Consider the following 9,692-nt stretch of genomic DNA (forward strand, 5'->3'; position numbering starts at 1 on the left):
AGAATAATGAAAGTTTGACCAAATTACACACTACTCCCAATGAGTGATATATGATTGTAAAAGAGGGAGAAAAAAATTATTAATTTTTTTCGCTGCTCTACGATGGTCAACTAAGCCACACATCAGTCAAATTGGGCAGAAATAAAATTAGAGCGCTTTTCAACGTTATATGTTACAAATTTTCAATAAGCTTAGAGAACAGCTATGATTACAAAATAAGCTACGGCTTTCTCCGAAATGTGGTAGGTCACTTTTTAAGCTAGACGTGTTAAAGTAAAGATTAGAACAAAAATCATTTGCCTTAATCTGCCTATCCGATTATAACACCGCAGCGAAAGGAAATGATCAGAAGACGCCTTTGTTTGTTGCACGATCTTTGTATGGGAAGAGGGAGAGGTTTCAAAAACCACCCAATTTTCCTGCCCTAGGTATCATATATACATATATGATTATGTATAAATGATAACTATAGAATAATATAAGAATCGGGCTATCAACAAACAAATCGGATGTACAAAATTTAAATTCATGTGACTCTAACCTAATAAATACATTAGACATAATTAACAACACAAAATATAAATAGACAAGATATTAAACAGAAATAACAGACACACTAACTTTTAAAAAGAATGGTTACGTGCTGAAAAAAAAAAACCAAACCCTTTCTCCGTTTCAACACTATTGGGTTCTGGCTCAAACCTAGAGTTAGCTGTACCACAGTAATGTTGAACAAAATGTTATAGACAATTTTAAGTAATGTTATTCATCTTAAATGATCCTATGTTCATGTAGTTTTTAGTAATTAGTTTAAGAAATATATAAATAAATAAATATATATAAATTTGGTAAAACGTAAACGCTGATTTCTAGTTATTTTTTTTTCAAAAAGGCGAAAACACTTGAATGGGGAATAGGCTTCGATAGGGTTCGCCGTAAAGATGACAAAAACTGGAGCGACATAAAAAGCCTTATTGCCCCGTAAGAAGGCCCTACTCACTTTTTTCGGCCCCTCGTTCCCTGCTAATATTATCAGAGCCAGCCCTTTTTATTATCTTTCTTTTTATATTATTTTCTATTTATTTATTTTTAAGACGTAGTGTTTTCCCTTTTTTTAATACTTGTTGCAAAACAAAACTAATTGTTTTTCTCCTATTTTAATATAGTCTATTCAATGGTTAAAATTTAATCATTTACTTGTTACGTATTATATAAATTGATTATGAGCATAGTTATAAAAATTATTTATGCTTACGAACCAAGATGAATCTAAAAGAATGAATGATGAACGTATTTTAATTTTATTCTATCGATAAAAACAGTGCATAAATCTTTTTTTTTTTTTGTAAGCCACTAATGGCCCTATTAAATAATTTTCTTAATTGCATTCACAAATATTAAACTTGATTTGCATAGGAAAAAAAATAATAATCAGTATTATAGAGCAATTTTATATTCTTTTCTATTTTTTTTTAACCCTTGAGGGTATCGTGAATTAATTTCATGATTATTGAAATAAATCTTTTATTTTGCCAAATTATAGACTGTTGCGTGTTGAAAGAGAGGATGGCTGTTTTACTTGGGTGTGAACGTGTATTGTTTTTTATATTCCATAATTTTCTCATTTTGTTTGATTATTTAATTAATTTCTATCTTCAATCTTCTTGCCGTTTTTCAATTTCAGGCGCTTTTTAAATATTGCTCGATTTAACTATCTTAAGGTCTGTTCTTTCCGTTTTAAGCAAATATTTCAAAAGCGATATAGGACCGTAGCTCCCCGGAGGTCTTAGCGGGGCGGGTCCCGCAGGGAAGGATTGCCTTTTTTGTGTGTTATGATCTCCTCTTGTGAGATTGTGACATTTCGTATATCAATCAACCTGCTCGCAATATTACATTAAGTTTTCGTACATTATCTCTTTCTTTTATGGTGGGTATTTATTTTGTACTCGTTCTCTTAAATCAAGATTAAAAAAAAAAAATTCCCAGTTTTTATGGCAATGATGACGATTTGACTAAACTGAAATTGTATAGTTGGTTCATGTGTATTCCTAAGAAGTTAAAGCAACTTTTCCGTTAGAATCAACCCACCAGAAGTGCAACTTTATATAATAGATTTTACAAATATTTAGAATTTTTTTTAAAAACGGTTTTGATTATACTAAATAAATAAATGTATTAATAAATCTTTCTCTGAAGTATCTACAATTTTATTTACTTGACCAGTTTTCATATTTTACAATAATAAATAATGGATAGTTACAAAATAATAAAGACATTTTTAAATAAAGGAACGAAAAGTTTGAATGGGGAAATACTGAGAACGTCCTATCTATCCGTATTGCATCCATATGTACCTAACTTCATGGCTAATATTCCTTATTCCCCACCTTGGAAAACCCTAAATTACTATTTTTTAAAGTAAAAAAATAAAATTTCCATCAAAATTTTTAAAGACCTTTAAATCTAATTTGGTTCATAAAAAAAAAAAAAATATCGCTCATTGTTAATAGTATAAGGTTAAAATAACCTTTGGAATAATGTGAAATATGTAAGAATCTTTTAATTACTGTTTTTCCATGGTAGTTATTATAATAGTCAAATGTTATTTTCACGTATCTGTTCTGTAAGATCAGTAAACTCCATTATATGTTATTATAAGGACAGGACAAACGCCGGAGTCAGAGTTCAAGCGAAAGATAAGAAGTGGGAGAACCTATTGAATAAGGATGAACGAATCCCCGGCAATTTTAAAGGGGTGGCTTGTTTCCACCTCAGGAAATGGTCTCCAAAATCAACTCCATCGGATAGGCATGAGTAACATGGATGGGGGATATTAAAATATAGTTTAGCGTGTATCGGCCTAAACAATATATAGCAAGATCCAAACCAACCCAAGGCAAAAGCCAACTTATACTTGGCTTCAAGAGGGAAAATGGCTATTTCCTGTGAAGTAGAACAATAAAAACTTTCAGTTACCTATACAAAATATATGGTAAGGTGACTGTCATTCTAAATATTAAGAGAAATATCTGTTTAGAATAGTTAATTTCATTTCAAGGTGATAAGTAAAAATTTATTTATTTCTCCTTTAAACCAAGCCTCCTTAATTCTCGAATTTATCATAGTATTTAATTTTCATTGATTAATTATAATCCTTTGACACTCATCTAAACAGTAACAATTGTTATATCTGTCTCGTAACCATTTACACTCTGAATTCTGCATTTTAGAAAATCTTTTTTACTATCGTAGTATATGTATTATTGGTGTAAAATCATCTTGCGCAATATACTCCGATCGTTGGATCCCAACATCAAACAAAAATAAAGATCCGAAACTGGGTTAAATTCCGAGCTAATTGGATTAGGGAAATCGATTTAAGTATTTCCCTTCCGCTGGTGAAAATTCAGTAATACTTTTTTACGAGGTATTAGGAAGGAGGCTACTATAGGTTTACTGTCGGTACTAACTCGAGTACCTAGAGAAAGGGTTCACCACTTTCCAGCTTAGTTAGTCGGCCCTTATTTCTTTGTTATCTTCAAGAATAGGATTTCCTTTTCGGATACGTTATTTCCTTATTCTTTCTTTTATTTCCTGCTCCTGACACTTCTGTTTTTATCCACTGTTTAACGTTTCGGTAGACTTGTTGAAAAAGTTCAAAAATCGCTGTAATAGACCCAAAGCTCGAGTTTATAGAATATTGAACCAAATCATTTAGGAGGAACTCGAATGAGTCATAAAAAACTTAAAATCTTCTGAACGCAGTCGAAACCTATTACTTTTCTATTAAACTAGTGAAGGCATATATTTAAGTACACTTGTGGCTTGATATTTGTGATTCGCTTCGGTGATGATTTGGTCTTGAAATCCTCCATCACGCTGAAGGTATTGAAATCATTTAATTAAATATAACAAATATAATAAAAGCAAATAATAATCAGTTTGAATACATATGGATAAATAAATAATTGAAACCAGCATTCTACGTACTGAATCTTCAACACCTAATAAATCCGGTGCACACAGCGTTAAATTACCACCCTGAATGGAGAAAATTTCGAACAATGACTTTTTTTTTTTTAATTCGTAATTTGGGTTTTCTCGAGGTGCAATTAAAGAAAATCAACTTTATTCTTGCTAAGATTACAACATTTTGACTAAATATAACAAAGCCTTATAAGAATGATTGGAATCGGGAGAGATCAGATACGCTCGGCTGTGTCTGATATTTTAATCATTAACTCTTTTCTCTACTCCTCCTTTAGTTAATTATCAAATTCTTTTATAGATCATATTTATGCATTTTTTATTACTGTTAACAATTTTTTCAAATAAATGAAGTTGGAGGTATTTTCACTGAGGATAAGATTTTATTTTTTTTGGCTAAGACTCCCATTGGAGTCCTATACTGCCTAACCATGGTTAGGGGTCAAAGTTTTTCATTTCGTGGGACCGCCACTCATCAAAAGTCAACGCCCCAGGCCGGATAAGAGGATATGAGTTAACTGATATTTTAAAGATAATTTATTTTTATATTGACACCGAGTTGAATCAAAATCATTCGAGCCGTTTAAGAGAAAATTGAAAAAATATGTTCAATCAATTCAATAAACTCTTCCGGTAAGTCGAGTACTATACTATCCCAGCCATACACCTGCCTTAAATATGCATTTTACAATTTTTACATAATTTGACTTGGCTGTTCTCACACACATCTGGCGATCTCGGTTTTGTCCGATTCAAACCTGTCCATATTTTGCCACTCTGGTTAATAATATAAGCAATGAAAACTGGTTTTTAATTAAAAATAAATAAATGCACTCAGGTAGGAAGAATTTTTTTCAAAATATATCATTTAAGACTTTTAGGTGTTTCAATGATGATAAGACCTATCTGGTATTAAAGGTCATTTAGATGATCATTTATTCACCGAGTTTAATCAAATCGTGTGAGCTTTTTGGGATAAAATCGAAAAAATGTGAAAAATCGAACCTTACAAATCGATACTTTTCTCTTTCTACATATTCCATATCTAGGGGAGTAAAGGTAAAAAATACCCGATCACTTTGAAATAAAGGTTTGATTAAAAGCGAGAGACTCTGCAACTTTGTATACTAATTATAAATGAAATGACTAACTTAAAAAAAAAATTACATGACTTGAAAGTTTTAATCCATTCGCATTATAATACAACTTTTATCGGAGTACTTGACGCTTTTTTTTACTGAACAAAATAATCCAAAATAAAAACGAGGTAAAAGTTTCTCAGGTTTATTGATTCAAAGCAAAAAAGTTTCTTCAAACAATGGGATAAAAAGTTTTTGGGCGCTGGGAGAAATTTAAGCAAACAGAAGATGTTTTTAATAAAAATTGTATCGTTGAAGTTTCATTCATGTTCCAACCCAATATTAATGCCCTGCCTTCGCTTTGTAATCTCGTATCTAACACAAATGGGAACCCAATTCTGAAAAAATCACATATCAAAAAAACTTTTTCGGTTTTTGTTTCGAAATTAACGTATTTTAAAGATATTTATTATTTAATATATCAACACTGAATTTGTTTCCCAATAATTGAAGGTTGATAATAAGGTAATAAGTGTATTCAACCAATGCCTATTAAAAAAAAAGTAATCCACTAGCGTAAGCCAACCAAGTTACAACCTTCATTGAACCCCTCACCTAACCTTATAATGCCAAAAGGCAATCCAAGGTATCCTTAACACCCAGCTATACATATAGCATACCTCCTATATCTACGTACCAAATACCCACTAAAATCATTACAGGAGGGTATGAAAAAAAAAAAAAAAAAGCCTCTTAAAAATAAAAGTTTCCTTCCCATAATAAATAGATACAAATTTATAACACTAAATTGTATATTAGATTTTATTTGTGAATACATAAATGTTTACCTCATGCCTTATTAATAAAGTAATCTGTGCTGTAACCAGGGATGTTGTAACTACAATTAAAGAAGGGGGCAAACACTAGAATTTCGCATCAACTATGATCGGATTTTCGCAATCTACCTCCTTTATATTAAACATTTTTGGATGACTGGCCTCTCTAAATAGCGTTTTTATTTATTTATTTTTTTGCAATTTTGTGCATAATCTCTTTGAATAACATTTTTCCGCTATTTTGGCTGTTTGAAATAGTTGTTCAAACACCCTCCCTTGATGTAACTGCCCTTACTATGAGGGCAGGACTACTACATGCATAAATCTGGCGATCTCCTCACAGGCTTATTCAAATGATTTATTTATTGAAATAACAAATTTGAATACACAGATATATAAAATTAAGGTGGACTAAATTATTAATTTAGTTAGTTATCATTTGTAACATTAAAATATATTTTTTAAATAACTTCATCATATTTATCTTTAAATTCAAATAGTGAACTAGGTAAATGTTTCGATATTTCTGAAGTATTAAAAGTTTCAATATCAAAAGTAAATTTTTTCTACCAGTTTTTAATTATTACTCAACAATACCAAATTCTAACCGACTTGATTTATTTTAGGGAAAATTAATATCCCCCAAAACAAAGATTGTTCGATTTAGTTATAAAGCTTTTCTAAATTTATTCCCCATTAACTCTGCTCAAGGTTTAAAATTGTCGGCCATTGAACGCCCTACTACAATTGCTATCCGAGGGTGAATATATATAGCGCTATAAAAAAATTAAGTGATAAAAAAAAATTTAACCCTCCTTTTTCATTTTTCTATATTGTAAGATATTCTGTTTCAGTTTATTTAATTAATAAAAACGTAGTATTAAGACCTGGTGGATTCCTGGCCGCTATTAGATTTGAGAATATATACCGCAAAAAGGAACCATTATCGTATATCTCACCCCCACATTTTGAACGGTATCTAGATTAAAGCAGTAGTGGATTTTTTTTTTTAAGCCAGAGCACTCTTTATGCTAGCGTGGAGGCTGTCGAAAAGAATCTTTTTTCCGAGGGGGTTTGTTTTGTTTAGGTACTCGAGCCTGTGTATGTGCGGAAAGTGGGGGTTCCAACTGAGTAGGGGAAAAAAGTCATTCACTTTATCATGGCTTAAATAAGGCACTCCATCGAGGATATCCAGGCTGCAACGTCTCCTCCTGATAGAAAAAAAACTGTTGAAAAAGAAGAACTCGACGCTAGGGGGCGACACCGCTTGATCAGGCTAAAAGCATTTTCTTAGCGGCCCTTTATCACAGCTGGCGATAGGGCGCTAGCGGAGTAATTGCCAAATAGCCTCCTCCTCCTTTTCCTCCTCCTTTGATTTATGTCGTTTTTATTCCCGGTTCCTTTATTCCTCGGCCCTCTTTGCCTTCATCTTCTGTCGATGAAATATTTGTAGCTTCGTAGTTTAGCGCCTTCAGGGGTTGCATCCCGATAAGTTGAAAGAAGACAATATTAAGGATTGTTTACACGTTCGCCTAACTATCGTAGATTCCTACATGCGCAAGAATGTGCACGGGTTATTTGTATTGGCCGGTAAAGGTTGGCGTGAATTTGTAGTGGAAGCAACTGAAAGTTGTTATAGTACAAGAGCCGGGAAGAAAAAAAGGCATTTATCTCACCCCAATTTTTTATTACTTCAATAAAAACTATGTACAATTGAAAAATTATTGCTCTTATTACCAACTTCTTTTGGGATATGTACTTTCCCTTTCATTTTGCGTCCATTCATTTTGTTTCTGTTTAAAATAAAAAAACTTTTAAATCGAAGGTAATAGCTGACGCAAGTTCAACCTCTGCCAAAAACTTGTGTATACTGAGGTTTGTTGCTTTGTTTACCAAGCATTAGTAGTCGATTTGAATTTGTGGTAAGTGGCGAACGTGTGGAACCGACTTTAAATACTATTAGAAGTTGGTTGAAGGGCGCGGTCAAGAAGACTTGTTCCTGAATATCTGGTCTCATCGCCCGAACAAAAGTCTGCAACTTAGGCAAAAACCTCGACGTACATTTAAATAAGTATGTCATGTACCATGAGTATTGAAATAAGCCAAAAAATATCTTGTTTCTTTATAACGACAATTTTAAAGGATGTAACGGCTTTGTTTAGGCCGAAAATCGACAAACACTTAACCTTATAGTTGGGTAAATATTTTACAATTAGTGGAAAACTCATTTTAGCCGAATTGGACGAAGCCCTCGGCGCTGAAAACTGCCGTCAATATTAAGAACTATATGTTTATCGAGTAGATGAATTGCAGCTATATCGACTGTATCCCATAGCGCCTTCCGGCACAACACTAGTCCCTTAAAGAGATTGGAAGGATATAATTATTGTTTTTATCTCATCACTGTAACGAGCCGAATTTATGGCTACGCATTTCTGATTCCAATATCATACATTAAGCCGATCATTTTTTTTTATAATGTATGTACTGATGTTTACAATTGTATTAAAAATATATACAAATACTAAATATGATATGAGTTATATTAGAATGACACGATACAGTCCTGTGGAGAATCTAACTCCAATAATTTGTAGAGTAGAAGATCTCGAGCCCATCTTCTTTTCAAACGTCTATAAGGATCATCAGGTATAAGAAGCTAGGTTTCAGGTTCTGGTCAAATCAGCACATGAAACATTGAAGTAATAATCGATGATTTCATTTGAGACAAAATAAGAAACATTGAGGATTTTGCTGGATTGGACACCCGAAGAATTGGATAGTTTTAGTTGAGCACCAAAGCTCGACTATGCATATCCAAATAGGCCTTATTATAGTTATTTAAATCAGTCATTTGTAATTATTGAGAAGTTTATTCAGTAAACGTTGTAATTACGAGCGGTTTTTTTGTCCTATATAAAGATTACAAGTTAGTCGTTTGTTTAGGTGTTGTCCTACCCAGCGGATCTGTTAGATAGGAATAAATTAAGTATTATTAAAGGGCACTGTAGGGCTGGAAGTTTTTACACCATTCTTCAATGGTCAATATAATCTTCTTCTTCTTCCTCCTCAGTGCCTCTCAGTGTGGAGGTGCCTCGATCCAATTATTCCATCTGTCCCGGTCCCTTACCAATGCCTTCATGGAATCCAACAGCTTTCCTCTTTTCTCTGCTAATCCAGCCACGACATACTTGCTCTTCCCCTTGGTCTTTCCAGTTGATCTAGCTTCGAATAATTTGCGTAATCCACGGTCTTCATCCATTCGACATATATGTCCGAATCACTTCAACTGCCTCCTCAAGAATTTCAGTTAGTGGTTTCACCCCTTGCTCCTCTCTTATTCTGGCATTCCTGACGTGTTCCCTTCGTGTTCGGCGGCAACTTTTCTGGAGTATTTCATTTCTGAGGAGGTGATTCTTTCGAAAAGGATCCAGTTCTCACTTCCGTATAGTAAGTAGGGTGGGAAGGTAAATAGAATTGAAAATGTGAAGTTTTACTTTTCTCTCAGGTTCAATAAAATAAGGTTTTAAAATATTTCCAATTTAAAAAAATTATGAATTTTTAAAATTAAAAATATTTTATTTTAAGAAGGAAAATATTGACTAGGTGATTACCAAACAACGATCATAAATTTTTTAAAAAATATCTATTGATAACCGACATTTTTACCAACATCTCAGGTCTTCATCGAGATTTAATAAACAAGGTATAAAACAACGTAAAAATATCGCAGGAGTACAAGATGACATACGTAAGTGCTACGATGACTGATGCAAAATGGTAGAGCAAA

This window comes from Halyomorpha halys, unplaced genomic scaffold (genome assembly GCF_000696795.3).
Source record: "Halyomorpha halys isolate HHAL.00 unplaced genomic scaffold, Hhal_1.1 Scaffold8.1, whole genome shotgun sequence".
In the NCBI taxonomy this organism is placed as follows: Eukaryota; Metazoa; Arthropoda; class Insecta; order Hemiptera; family Pentatomidae; genus Halyomorpha; species Halyomorpha halys.